General features: G+C 40.8%; 1 protein-coding gene across 12 annotated transcripts in view; it reads left to right on the top strand.

The window, feature by feature from the left end:
- Positions 1-15,026, top strand: part of FHOD3 (formin homology 2 domain containing 3) — a 655,003-nt gene that overhangs the window by 376,529 nt on the left and 263,448 nt on the right. The gene's annotated exons all lie outside the window — the stretch shown is intronic.

Here is a 15,026-nt window from a genome sequence, read left to right as displayed (position 1 = left end):
ATATTTCAAATATTACTAAGCCTGAGAAAATATAATAAATATAATTTACTTCTGTTTATATTGTTTTTTTTTTTTACTTGTTGCATTGCTCTCAGGTGAGATGATGAAAGCAGATATCAATTTTACTTTTGTTTCTCTTCATGGTATCTTTCTGGAGCTTTCTGGTTCACATAAACTAACACCAGCTGTAATATTTTCACTGCAAATACTGTGGAATAATATTAAAATTAATACTGTTAATTTAGTGTTTCCTGAAAATGTTTTTATTTTGATTTTGTAAAATTTTGTTTTTACTAAGAATGACCCTCCTTCTTTAAAATAATAACAGTAATAATAATTTGCTGAATGGTAAAGGTTAGAAATGGTGAAAGTTAATGTATCCTCGTTCCTACAGAGCAAAAATATATCTAGAGATGTGCTCTCTCTCTCTCTCTCTTTTAAATGTGAGGTGTTCTCTCTCTCTCTCTCTCCAATATAGTCCCTGGACACTCATTATATAATTAGCTAAAATGAACAAATTATTTTATTGTAGTGGTAGACTAGACAAGGTCTAACTACTACTACTTTTATGAGTGCTGGTCCATATGTATATTCCACACGTGTGTACACATGTGCGCCATGCGCCTCAGTCCAGAAGTTTTTCCAAGCAATGTCCGCTGACCCGCACATGTGCAGTGTCTCTGCTCATGCTCCCGACTGAGGGTGTCGGGTGGTGTGGGTCGATGCCAACACTTCTTAATTTTGTCCCAGAAAACTCTCAATGGGAAAATCATGTGAGATACCAACAGCACGGCTACCATTTTCATTGTTTACCTCTTCTTTATTCATCTCTTCTTATGTTGCTTCTCTTACACACACACACACACACACACACACGCACACAGACACACGCCTTTTTTTTCAGGATCTGTATTCACCAAAAGAAGTTCAGTACTTTAAGCAGAGAAGTGCTTTCCTTGTACAGTGTCATTAGTTTCCTGCTGCATCATCTTCCATGTGTAATTGAGTCATGCGCCTGATTCAACAATCCATTTATGCATGTGACAGTGTTGCCAACTCTTGCAGTCCTAGCGCATGCCTTGCTCTATATGGCAAGGTTTTTTTTAAAGACCCAGTTGCTGTATTCAAGAGATTGCATGAAAATCTCATCTTTCATTTCACAAAGAAAGTACATTTCCAGCTCTTGTGGTTGTAGAGAAAAGCTTTTTTTTAAAAAGGACCTGAGTGCATCGCAAAAGCTCAGAAACCAGAAGACACATAAAAAGAACCCTAAATGTATTATTTTTTAATCCTCTCATGATTTTTAAGTCAATCACATGATTTTTGAGGGGACTTGACTCATGATTTTAGAATGCCGAAGGTTGGCATTACTGCTTCCTTAACTTGAAGTACATGAGTAGTTCCATTGAAGTCAATGAGACTGCTCACATGCTTTAGTGCTTTGCTTGATCAGGATTTAATTGCTGCTAACATCAATTGCCCTTCTCATGTCCATCACCTAAGCTGCACCTAGGATCCAACACCCTTTGAAATCAATAGAAAGACTCCCATTGATTTAAATGGGTGTAGGATTGGGCCTGTGGGTAAGTGGCAAATTAGCCACTGGGAAACAGGTTAGGCTGTTTGAGTACTAGGCACTAAGGTTGTGGGAAATATTGTTGCTGATGACAGTGAGGGAGTAGTACTTGTGTAGTAGTTGTATATGGTATAGAAATGCATGTAATGAAAACATTAATTAGAATAACAATAGTTCTGGGTGGATACAGTTATAAACCAAGTAGGCAGTGGCCAGGATTTCACATACACAAGAGAGATTCTCAGAGCTTTCTATTACAAATTAGTGTTGGGCAGTTCCACGTAGTCGTTTTCTCTCTTTCTGTTCTGAGGGAATCCTGTTCTTTGTTTAGGAGAAATGTAAATATTTAAATTCTTCAGAACATGTGTCTTTATATTTAAAAACAGTGACAGAGAATCCAGCATTTGTTCCCTCAGCAAATGTCCAAGTTATATCCTGGAAGGTTTACTTTTTGTCCTAACAAGATAATGTAGCTGAGGATAAACAATTGTTCACTGTCTTGGATACTTCTTCCCTGCCCCGTTAAACAGCCCAGCTGTGCTACCTCTGCTTATATTTTCTTTACTTTACATGGATTGCAAGAGCCAATGGCCTCATGATGGACTTCTTTTTGCAACTTAATGTTGAAATACTTGATTGCAATCAATTCATTGGCTATTTTCATACAGTAGCAGGAGTTCTGTTTCATATAATTCCTCGGAATTTCTATGCCCAGGTGCAGATGCTCACAGAGACTGCCAATCCAGGAGAGTTGTCATTGTTGTTATAACTGGATTTTGATAGCCTATCTTTTCAAAACACATAGCTGTCTTCCCCGGCAATTTTCAAGCTGAGTACTGCCTTAAATCTCAGGCAAAAGGGCTTAGCTTGCTGATATTTCAAGGAGAAATTGGAATTCCAATCCGATGTGTTGTACATAATTGATAGTGATTGATAAAAGACAGCTAGCACCTGCAGGTCCTTTCTTTCTGCTGTATAAAGAGGCTTGTAAGGAGTTCAAGAAAGAGAGCTGTTAAAATTATTTTTTCCCTCTTGTAATTTGGATTGGTGCATCATATTCCTGTCTTTGTATCTTCAAAATCAGGATTAGTGGTGTTTACCCAGAAAGACGATTTATATTCATGATGATTAGTGGGGAGTGGAATGCATTGAAATCCATCCTGTTCAACACATAACTGTGTATTCAGCCAATTGCCAGTTAAGATCACCAACAGAATTCTCCTGGTGTCTTCACTCCTGAAATAAATTACTTTGGCTGGTTGCTTGTTTCACCATTATGCATCTGCTGGGTGGAACTCATTGACTATTGACATTGGGAGTATCAATATCTATCCCTTGTTTAATTCTGCATTTAAGATGTGTTTGCTTTACTCGCCTCTATCTGAGTTTAACTAATTATTACCTCTGGGGGGATGGATTATTTAATTTTACTGTTGTAATTATAAAGCACTTTGAGATGATTCCGAATGATAAATCCACCAGAAAAAGTTTAAACTGTAAATCTCTTGTTAACAGTCCAGGCTCAACATTTGAGTTATTACGGGAAAGTGGGGCAGAATACCAGTCCCTAAAATACAGTGTAATTGCAGCTGCGATAGTTAATAACCATATCTTTGATTGCAGCATCAGAAAGAATACCCAGCCTGAAGAAGTGTAGCTTGAGCTGCAGGGTATGAGAGGGTACAGGACAACAATGTAGCACTGACATCTATTTTGTCATTCTGCAGACCACTTCACAAGGGTGACATCCTCTCATGAGCCCACCTCCCATCCAAAATGTCCTACTCCTTGGTTCCTCGAATCCTTGTTCTGCAGACTACCAGGAAAGGACAATTCACCTCTACCCTGATATAACGTGACCTGATATAACACAAATTCAAATATAACACGGTAAAGCAGTGCTCCGGGGGGACGGGGCTGCGCACTCCGGCGGATTAAAGCAAGTTCGATATAAGGCAGTTTCACCTATAACACAGTAAGATTTTTTGGCTCCTGATGACAGCGTTATGTCAGGGTAGAGGTGTAGTTTAAAAACCCTCATCTTACACAATTACGCCATGTATAAATTACACGCAAACTACATCAGAAGAACACTTTTAAGGTTGCAAAATTAAGCACTCCAAAGTTAGGAAATCCCAGAATTAATGTTGCCTATGCAACCTTAATTCAGTCCCCTCGTGCAGGAATTGACTACAGGATGTATGCATGCCAGTTTCTGCATGCAATCTTCTCTAGCCACAGTCAGCTCCCTAGTTCCCAGGGTTATGAAGTACCTTGCCACCACCTGCCCTTAGAGTAAGGAAGTCTTGTCTGTGCCTGCTGTGGATAACCTCTCTGAAACTACCAGCCTCTGACAACACAAGTACTGCCTTCCATGCCTCTGCAGGCCTTATTCTCTCTGTACAGGTGAGTAATAAGCACACATCAACCCGGGAGTCCTCTGAGCATCCCTCCGGAGTGTTCATGCCCTGTTTGACTAAACAGTCACGGAACTCTCAAATTTGCTACTCCCAAAGGAATAGAACACAAGATTCAATTCAGATTCTACTTAACACACAGTTTGAATGGCCGCAGGACTGGCTCTGAGCAATCATACGGTAATTTTAAGTCCCCAAAAAACACATTCTATTCTATTCTGTTTTTTACATATTCTTATACCGCACTTATCTCTGTATTATCCTAGTGTCTTTCAGTAGTGTATTAAGCAATGTGACTAAAGTGTGATATTTGTTCTCTCCTTTTCTCCCCAAGGGAGAAAATGTGAGCAATGGACTGTTTGGTTTGGGAATTTTTTCTTTTACATACATATAATGTGCATATGCACACACATGCTGCTGTATATTTATGTCAGAGAAGACAAGGTCAAAGAAATGCACCTTGCACTTAGAGCGGAAGGTAGTGAGGTTTGTAATGGTCCTGTGGGAGTTCCACAATTTTTGGCCAGCCTCTGAGAAATTTCCGTCTCCTGCAGTTTTAAGGCTATATTTCAAAGGGCTTCTGAAAATCTGCCAGCAGATTATGTAAAGATTATGTAACTATATCAGTTTGCTAGGGCAAAACCCCATGTTTAAGCAGCCATATTAGCTATATGAGCACATTTTCTTACAGCATTTGGAAACATATAGCTTCATATACAGAACTGACTTCCAGAACTTATGGCAAAAGGTCAAAGTGTTGGGTGGTAAGTTTTTGCCTTGCATGTGTGTGAATCAGAGATATCCAAAGCTCAGCCATTTTGGTTTTCAGGTCATCCTTGTGAACCTCTTATTGATTGAAGTCATGTGAATTTCCAAACCTGGGTTTTTCATGTCCTTTTCTTTGTTTCAGGGTTTTCTTGTTTTTTTTTTTTTTTTTTGTCTTTTTAATGAAAACTTCACACAGCTCTAGTGCATATGTTTCTATTTTTATGTCTGCTAACTGGTGGTCACAGGCTGAAGTGGACTTGTTCATTTGTTAAGTAGGATTGTTTCATTACAGATTTCTTTTTAATGGTGAAATAATTTTATTTATTCTTAATGTATATAATCTTGTAAATGCATTACTAATTCTGTAAACCATATTATGATATTGTACATGCTGTATAAAGAATGCTATATAAAATAAAGGTGATTATTATGTTATTACTATCATTATTATCCATGCAAAGATTTTATCATGTATTTACATAATAGTTGCTACTGGATTTCATGTCCTATACAAATATATTCAGCAAGTTGTTAACTGTTGGCGGAGTCTACTGAGGATCTATTTTTATCATTTCTACCGAGAGCTGGTACAATGTAGGAAATCTCCATCTTTAGGAATGTGTGTGTTATTTGTTGGAATGGCTATGACTGTGATAAATTCCTTTTGGCATTCATGTGGCTGATGTGTGTGCTGCCACAGGTGTTGTCATTTACCGTTATTTGACAATTTAATATTTTTCTTTCCATTCAAAGGCCTTTAGCCAGCTGAAATATTTGTTTTGGTTAAAATCACCTTTGAATTTGCTGTATGTTATTTTTAAAAGTGGAGTGCGGAGAAACAATGGCTGAAGGAGAATATATTGTAAGGGTATTCCTTGGACTTTCTAAGGGCCTGATGTTGCAGTGTGCTGGGCATTTTGTAGGAGGAGAGGAATGCCCTGGACTTCTGTGAATAGGGAGAACTCAGAACCTGGGAGTATCGGGCCCTAAAGAAAGAAGCTGCACACTTGGCTTTTGTGAGTAAAGATAAACTGGTAATGAGGGCTTCAGGAATTAGTGGGGGCTCTTAGTGCAGTGTAGGAAGGGCAGCTGACAGCTCAGGTACCTTTCTTCTTAAAAAGATGGTCATTGCAGGAATGCTTCAAAAGCTTGACACCTTGTTTTCAGCCTCAGTTCTGTCCCAAGTCTAGAATTGGCAGCCTATTAACCTTCACTTTCTTACCATAATCAGCCATGAAAAAAGCATTTCTTTGACAGTGGCCCCTGGGGAATGCTGGGACTGAAGTTATTGTTAAAGACAGATAATTCGGTGAAACAGAATAATAATAAAATGAACCTGAAGGTCTCTGTTTTGTGCCAGGAATGTCAGAATTATAACTCTTTTCAGAATTTCCTGTGGGCTTTTGCTGCTGACAAAAATGGTGCCGTTTTAGAACACAGTGTTTAGAGTGCAGTTCTAACAGATTGAAATAGTCTCACAATAGAAATGCACTCTCTTTAAAATCAAAATAATGTCAAAAGTGGCTTACCACAGGCACATTTTAGCTGTTCAGTAAAGAAAAGTTGTTTTATTTTTCATAAACTTGACCTTGCTTTTTAAATATGTATTTTTAATGGCAAGTTATGGCATGTTGTTGCAGTACCCATTCTACTATAATCACAGTGAGCAATGTAAATCTCATTGCCCGAATGTGCAGCACAAAGATGAATTGATTGTGCTGAAGAATAGCATGTTCAGCCTCCTGTTTTGTTTGGCATCATGCGAGCTGACCTCTGGAAAGCAGCTACATTTTTGCCAGTAGTCAGGTAAAAAATCTTAGATGCTAGTCCTGTTTGTTCAACAACTTAAAGGGATTCTCTTTGATTGTTCACCAACTGCCCGCAGGATCTATTAGCACAGTGGTTTTCCAACATTTTAGGCTGCGTACCCCTTTTCAAATAATGTAGTCTATCACATACCCTCCCATCTAAGATAGGGTCATAACATACCTATGAAAAGACTCTAATCCTTGTTGGTAAATATTTAAAATGTGAATGCATGTGTGTTTTTTTCTATGCACTTGCAGAGCTCTGAATGAAAATTTCACCTTTTATATTTTCTGAAATTCAGTTTAGCATGTTAGAGCTTTTGATGCTTCAGAAAAAAAAAATCTTTGACTAGTGTTGTTCGGTGGCTTTCAAATCCTATATTTACTGCCAGTTTTCAGATCTTTTTCTTTATTAAAAGGGCCATTTGCATGATTGAATAAACAGAATCTTGGCCGTCACCTCTGAACTCCCAGCCTGTAGCTGCCACTCTCCAGCCATCCAGCTCTGAAGGCAGAGCAGAAAGCGGCGGCTGTTGACCCGGCACCCAGCGCTGACGGCAGCGCCACTGCCAGCAGCAGCGCCAAAGTAAGGGTGGCATGGTTTGTGTATTGCCACCCTTACTTCGGCGCTGCTGCTGGTGTCGATGTTGACTTCAGAGCTGGGCACTTGGCACCTCAGGGCTCCTGGCCAGCCGCCCTGGAGTACAAATTAAGCACTGCCTCTCCACCTTCACCCTTGCCCATTGCCCAAAGCTCACTTCCACAGCCTCGCACCTCAGGCCTGCCCTGCTCCTTTACCTCTTGACAACAGTGCCCTGGGCAGTAGCCCACGTGGTCCACCCATAAGGCCAGCTCTGCATCCACTTGCCCTGCCTGACAGAGCGTGCGCAGGGGAGTCTGTGCAAGCGTGCATTTTTCCATTCCCCTCCTGATCCTGCTCTGGCCACCATTAAAGGATTTTTCTCCTGTACTCCCTGACGAGAGCTCCAGTACCCCTACGGGTACTCGTACCCCAGTTTGAAAACCACCGTGTTAGCTAAATATACACAGATATAAAATACTATAAGTATTTTAACAAGTTAGAAGAATAAAAATTGCATATGGTGGTTAATCTTGAAACCTTTTCTGTGTATTCTTCCTGAAGAGTAAAACCATAAAACTGCAAAGAGGCCTAACCCTAAAATATCGCCAAAGATCTGAAACTGCTGCATAAAGCTTCCCACGCAGCTGTTGGTTCGAGGAAAGTACTCCACGGCTAAACATGGAAGTGAATGCTTGATCTTAAAAATGAAAGTGCCAGCTGTTATGAAAATTGCTGATTTACGTTTGTAACCCCTGTTTGTTCGGTGTAGTGGCTAGGCCGGCTAGAGATCGATGAACCTGCTATATACAGCCTTGGTAAGAGAGATGTGTCTTTTAGATCAGGCAATAGAGACACATGCATTAAGCTCAAGAGGTCCCAGCGTGGCTGAAGTTACATATTAATAGTACACCTCTACCAAGATAGAACGCGACCTGATATAACACGGTAAGGCAGTGCGAAGCCTCTGGCCCTTTAAATCACTGCCCGAGCCCGGCTGCTGGAGTCCCGGGGTTCCGGCAGCCAGGCTCGGGCAGTGATTTAAAGGGCCAGAGGCTCTGGCCACTGGAGGGAGCCCCTTTAAATCTCTGCCCAAGCCCCGCTGCCAGAGCTCCGGTGGTGATTGAAGTGAGGTGATTGAAGTGAGTGCAGCTCTGCCTGTAGTGAGGCGGCCTGGCTCCCAGTTGCCCCTGCGAGGGACGAGCCAAAATAGCCGCCAGAGTGGGTGGAGTCACCACCGCCTGTCCCAGCCCCCCGGAAGTCAAGGGGCGGGACAGGACAGGAAGTATAAAGGCCCGGCCCCAGCGCTCAGTTGCCGTCCGACCGCGGGAGAGGACAGACGGTGGTGCACGAGCTCCTGCTGGGCCGAGCCTGCCCCGAGCCCGGTATCCTGAGGAGCGGACTGAACTTCCCCTCACCGATGGTCCGGAGGAACCACCCAACCTACCCAGTGCTCGGTGCCCTGAGGAGCTCACGATCTGGGACACGGTGGACGAGGCTGAGGACGCGCAGGTACCCATGGAGGAGGAGATGGGAAGTGGCCCGGGGATAGCAGACCCTGAACCCATGTCAGTGTATTATGGTCAGGATCCCCACTGACCCAGCAGCAGACGGATTGCTGCTGACAGGGCCCCGGGCTGAGACACAGTGGAGTGAGTGGGCCTGTGTCCCTCCCTGCCACCCCACCCCGGGTGGCAGTCTCTCCTCCTCCCCTACCCTCAAGCCAATGCTGAGCCCCTGAATTACTGTTTGTCTGCTCAGACCCTGCCTGAGGGCCTGAGCCCCTGAACTGCTGTTTGTTTGCTCAGCCCCTGCCTGAGGGCCTGAGCCCCTGAACTACTGTTGTTTGCTCAGCCCCTGCCTGAGGGCCTGAGCCCGGGACTACTGGTTGCTCGCGGCCCCACCCCGACTTAGGGCTTGGACCTGCAAGACTGAACTGTTCCCCAGCTTCGTGTAGTGAGGCGACCTGGCTCCCAGTCGCCCCTGCGAGGGATGAGCCCCACCCTGGATGTCTACACTGCCATAAATAACAGATTAATAAAGGGATCCTAAAAAATGAATCTCTTAGCATTGTTGTGTATTTCAGCTCTGTAATAATGAACAAATGAACAGACCTTATAAAAACAGGTTAAACAAGGAGATGAAGTTTGAGAAGGCTTTGTTAAGAAGCAGAACAATTACACATTTTTAGGCATTACTAAATTGGCTTTCAGCTTCCTGTAAGGCATTGCTGACATCCTAGGCAGCGATAAAAGACTTGAATATGTGTGCAAATGACTGACTTGGTATTGCAGCCTAAACCTGACCATATCTCTAATAACAAAATAAAAGCAAATCTGAAAAATCTGAGCCCACTCTATCCTTGTCGAATAAATATAGCGTCTATAGACTGGCAAACGGTTGCTTAACATGATTGTTTTTACAAGAGGGAACAATGAGGCCACCTCAATAACTGCTGTATCTGATCTTACTTTTTAGAGATGAGAAGTTTTTGTATGATTTTGTTTATTTTTTCACGTAGCCAAGTGGCACAAAAACAGTGTTTAACAATGCAGTGTGTTTACATTTGGAACAAAACCTGTCTGTGTAGATTGGTAACAATTATTTTAACTTATTCATATCTGGGCCTGAATAATTGAGTTCAATGGGCTGGCTTTTATTTAATTATTTTTGTATTATACTTTCCCCTTTAGTGAACCTTTTAGTGATTTGCTTGAGAAAGAAAGAGAAATGTCTGTAGTAAATGGTGGGCCTGGGACCAACTCAAAATGTGTTACTGACTTAAAATGCATATGGAACCTAACACTGATGCTTTAGACATCTTTTTAAATGACTCTAGACCTTTCTTTCATATGAATTATGCCAATAGTATCCTATAGTACAAAACACAGTGTTGGGCACGGAACATGGTTATAAACAAAACTTTCTGAAACTTCCATAGGTCCAGTTACAGAACCTTATAGATTATTTAGCAGTAAATTGTCTGCTCTAACCAAATACCATTTCAGAGATGAGCTTCGCTCCTTTGCAGTGAGGGAATATGAGCCAGGAATTCTGAGGTAGATACTGTACTTACTGCCAAGTAAATCTACTGGTATTTCATCATGGGATATTGCTGGCACTTAGGATAATAATATTAGGGACCTAACAAAAACCTTACATAGACAGATAAATATTTTCCAAAGATATAATAGACCAGGATACATTGCTTTCCATATTGGATTATAGCCCATATCTTTTCAGTATCCCTATATACTTCATATATTAAGGTGCTTTTGCTAGATAAGGGATTTCATGTGTTTCTGGGAGACATTATAATAGTCTTCAACAGAGCTATAGTATACCAAATTGAATGCAAGGTAGCTATAATTTGATTGACCATTCTTTGCTTGTATAAGATAAGGTAAAGCTTTAGCCAGATGGAAAGCAGTTTTCTCATAAAAGCTGAGTATGCAGTACTCTAACGAGTATGTACTCTAACAAGAACAGAATTTGGCTAATTGTTCAGAAAATAAGTTTGAATGATAAAGTAATATAACTTTCTACTTATATGACATTCAGGGGATGTACAAAATGATTGTAAGGAATCAGAAAAAAGATATAGCAGGAAAAGTGTAGGAGGTGTAACACAAAGGATCCCCACTATGCTTAAACTTACACCCTGCTATTTATTCTTTCTGCCATCCCCTCCTTCCACACTGGTGGTGAATAATATTTTGCAAATCTCTGAATGCCAGATTGGTGCAATTTCTATTACATTTATACCTGTTTTATTACCAATATAGTTTAATTCAACATGTAACTTAAACTGCTACCACTGTGTATGACATCCTCATTGAATTTGGCCCAGGAACTTCCATCAGAGTTGAACCCACTTTGACAAGGTCTGACTTTGGCCCATCATTCTTATTTAGGAAAAAAACTATACATAGTCATTAGATATATTGCACCATAACTCTGGCATGATAAACTATGTTTTGACTTGAGGAAGCAGGAATAAAATAGCAATTGTCCTGACTCCAATGCTGGTATTTTAACTAGGTTGTTACTGTGGTGCAAAGTTGACGTAGATAGAAAAAATAAGGCTGCAGTCCAGAGAGGCTTAAAGCTGCTGAACACTACAGGTTGGAAACAGCTTTGAAAAGTATGAAATTATAGGTGGGTAAAATATAAGACTTCTACTAAAATAGTTAGGAGGGTGAGGTTTTTGTGCTAGTTTTTTCCCCATTAGTCCAGTTAACCCTTCTTATATGGAGTTCAAAAAAGTCTCAGTGCCAATACTGGCAAGTTGTTGTTGTTTTTTTTTCAAGCCTCTGATTCCTTAGAAATCTATGAAATGCCTGGCTGGTCCATCCTCTTCCAACATAAGCCTAATCTAAGAAATCCAGTGATATTCCACCTTAAAATAACCCTGGGTAAATTCACAAACTATGTTCAAATAAGATTAAGAGTTTGACTTAAACCATCAAAAGCAAAGGAATTTCAAATTAAGCCTGCTCATCTTAACCCCCGACCCTCCTGTCTGCCCCCCATTGCTCAATAGCATGCTTTCCTTGTTGATATATTTCCAAAGTAGAATTCCAGTTAGCACAGAGATTGGATTAAATAGCTTGCACTTTTTGCCAATTTGGTTACATGAATGTACAAATGGAGAGGTTAGATGTGATGGACCAAATCCAGCCCCAAAGTAAACTTGTTGACTTAATAGATCCCTTCTCAAATTAGCCTGTTTCCATAGGGTAAAATCATGCTCTTCCTTGATGTGGCCATGTATGGGGAGGTAGCGAAGCCAGGTTGTGAACAATGACAGAGCGGGGCTAGGGGGTAATGGATCATTGATGGTGCCACCTTCAGTGATACCTATTAGCTTAAAAAGGCACCACACATACCCTAGGGGTCACCAGAGTGCGGTAAGGGAGTCACCTCCCGCCCCCTATTAGCTGTGCCACTAATGTGGGAGAGTTGGGGGGGAGTTTCAGCCATTCTGACCAGGGGGTTTCAGCCATTCAGTGGATCATAAGCCACTGTGCCAATGTAGGGCAAAGTGCCTCAGAGTATCTGAGGGGGACACATGCTGCTGCTCTAGACAAGGAGCACCCTGTGCCCAATCTGTCAACTGTGACATATGCAAGACCTGGTCAGGCAGACTCAATCCTCATTAGAGCCTTGAAGTGTCAGCAAGTGCATTAACTTGGTTCCCAGGCTAGTGTTCATACAACAGCCTCCACTCTGCTCTATTCTTTTCAGGTGTTCTCTTTTCCCTCAGCACACCCGTGCAACACAAGTAGCATTTGGCTTTGGAAATGGACCTTGTACAGTCCTGGGGGAGTGTGTGTGGATTTTTTTTAAAACAGGAATTCCGTGTTTCTTTTTTAATGGAACTCAATCTGAGGACAAAAAGATTTTTAAGGCACCGTCAATGTACATGAATCTAAGAGATCAGTTAAGGGTATAAAGTTGCTGTGTATTTTAGGTGCTCATCCTATAGAAAGTAGATTCCCTTCCCCTGCCCCCCCCCCCACCTTCCTTAAGTCTCACTTTTGTTCCTGTGACTAATAGAGACAGGAAATAACATGCTATTCAGCAAGTAAACTATGAAGCTCCATTCCAGGGACTGTCAGCAACTGATAACTTGATGTGTGACAGATAATTATTGTAGACGTGACTTCTGTGCAGGCAGCCTAGCACCAGCAGAAACTTCTTTTGTGTAAACTGCTCGATGACATTCTATACAATATTCTTTATCTTGTAATACTTTTGTCAGTATTTGCCAGTTGTTTAAACTGCAACAGAACGTCTAGTAAATTTTCTTTCACATGTTTAGAATTTTCCACTAAGATCCCAAAGACCTGTCCTGTAGCTGTAACAGATATGATCAGTCTTGGGGCAGTGCCTGATAATGTGCACACGCACACACAAAGGTTTTGCGGTAGCAGGAATCATGTTGCTCCTGCTTTCCATGGTGCCTGCTAATGTGCCCAATGTTGTTATGCACAGTCATATTTAGAAAGCTGGGACGTAGCCCAGGTCTTACGTAGGCATCCAGTCTATCTTGAGCACAAGTAGAAAAGTTGTTCTGTTGGAAAATTGTGTGTGTTTTTGTTTTAAAGGCAGACTTTCGGCTGTCTTTGATTTCTTTCTTATTAATTTGGAAAGTATGTGCCAGGAATAAATTTTGTTGCACATTTGTTTCAGATTCAAATTAAATCCCTTCACCCCTAACCAAAGCATTCACTACAAAGGAATGGTTTGGTGATTTTATCATGGTTTGATCTCATCCTGATCTATGGCCAAATCTTTTTGTTCTGAAAAGAAGCAAATATAGGAATTATGACCTTTATTTGATTATTGAGGGATATCAGTGTTCCCCTCTCTCAAATAACTGTCAGGAAATGCTGAAAATAAGCCCTTTTATCCAGTCAGTGCAATTTTAATCATTGTTTACTAACTGGCTATATCTTGCTGATGGGGAGTTATCTTAATTTTTCTAAATGTATTGACTTTTTTTTTTACACTTTTCGTGTAAAACAGACTACTGGGTGAGATTTACTAGAAACACAAATGTCAGATTCCTAACTACTATTGATTTTCAATGACAGTTAAGTACTTGGTTGCATTTGTGCCTGTGGGGGAATCTCTCCTAACTAATAATGTAGTTAGTAGAACAGTAGCATATATGGAGATATGTACATTTATTATTATTTATGTATACATTTCTGTTCCATTAGTGCTAAGAGGTCTCAATCAGGATCAGGGCTTCATAGTGGTAGAAACTGTACACACACAACAAAAAAGACACCAGAGAACTTAAAATCTAAACCTTGGAAACACAACAGGTAGAGATAAACAAATATGGTGGTGAGAGGGAACAAAACTAAGTAACAGAGAAATGATCGTATTTGACATAATAAGCCTCCTTATCAAGAGTCATGGCATGCCCACTGCCTATCCAGTACAGTTGTGTGAACAGTGGTTTCAGGTTGGAAAAATCATACAGACATATCATAAAAGAAACAAACTACTACCAAATGATGTGAACATGTCATGATTCCTGCTATTCTTGTTAGTGGCACCGTGATCTAGAGAACGTAGGATAGGTACCGTAATTAGGAATCTGAGCTCTAATCCAGTTTTGCCACTGACATGTTGTGTGGCCTTTGGCATTTGCTTCTCTGCATCAGTTCGCCCCTTTGAAAAAAGGGTATAAGTATACATTTTTACCTACCTCAGTTATGATGAATGGTTAGTTAACAGGCCAGATTCATGCTTCCTGGCAAAGAGATGTAAGCATTGCGTCTCTCTGTGTCAACAAAGCTGGTTGGGCCAAATGGGTGATTCACCTGATGGACAGCCGCTAGACAATGCCATCCACTTTTGAGGTGGGTTATGGATCATTTCCCACCCAACCAGCAGAGACAGGTTCTGCTGATTGGGTCCAGTATAGAACATATAGTGAAACTAGCCAATGCTTGAAAAGCATTTGGAAGATGCACAGTATAATTATTATTTTCTCTGCAAATAATTCTCTGTACTATTTTTGATATTTCTTTATTGCAAAAATTCTCCAGTAATAACTCTTGGGTCATCTTTAATACTATTGAGTTATTCTTACTACAGATTGTGTTGAAGGTGCTACTTTAACATGTTCCTTTTCAGCTCAAGTGTGCATGAATCTCTTATTATAAAGTAAAAGATTTGGAGAAAGTTTTGATTTTTGCTAATCCACTCTTCACTAATCCCAGCAGTTGATAATCTGTATGAGAAATCTCTGTCTTTCCTTATTGCTCAGCAAAGAATTAATAACTGTGTGCTGTAGCAAAGTCTCATGTTAGCAATACCTCATGAGTTTTTCAAGTATAGTATTGTATTTTACAAAC

The sequence above is a fragment of the Malaclemys terrapin genome, chromosome 2, assembly GCF_027887155.1.
Source record: "Malaclemys terrapin pileata isolate rMalTer1 chromosome 2, rMalTer1.hap1, whole genome shotgun sequence".
NCBI lineage: Eukaryota > Metazoa > Chordata > Testudines > Emydidae > Malaclemys > Malaclemys terrapin.
This window is presented reverse-complemented; position numbering and strand designations above follow the sequence as displayed.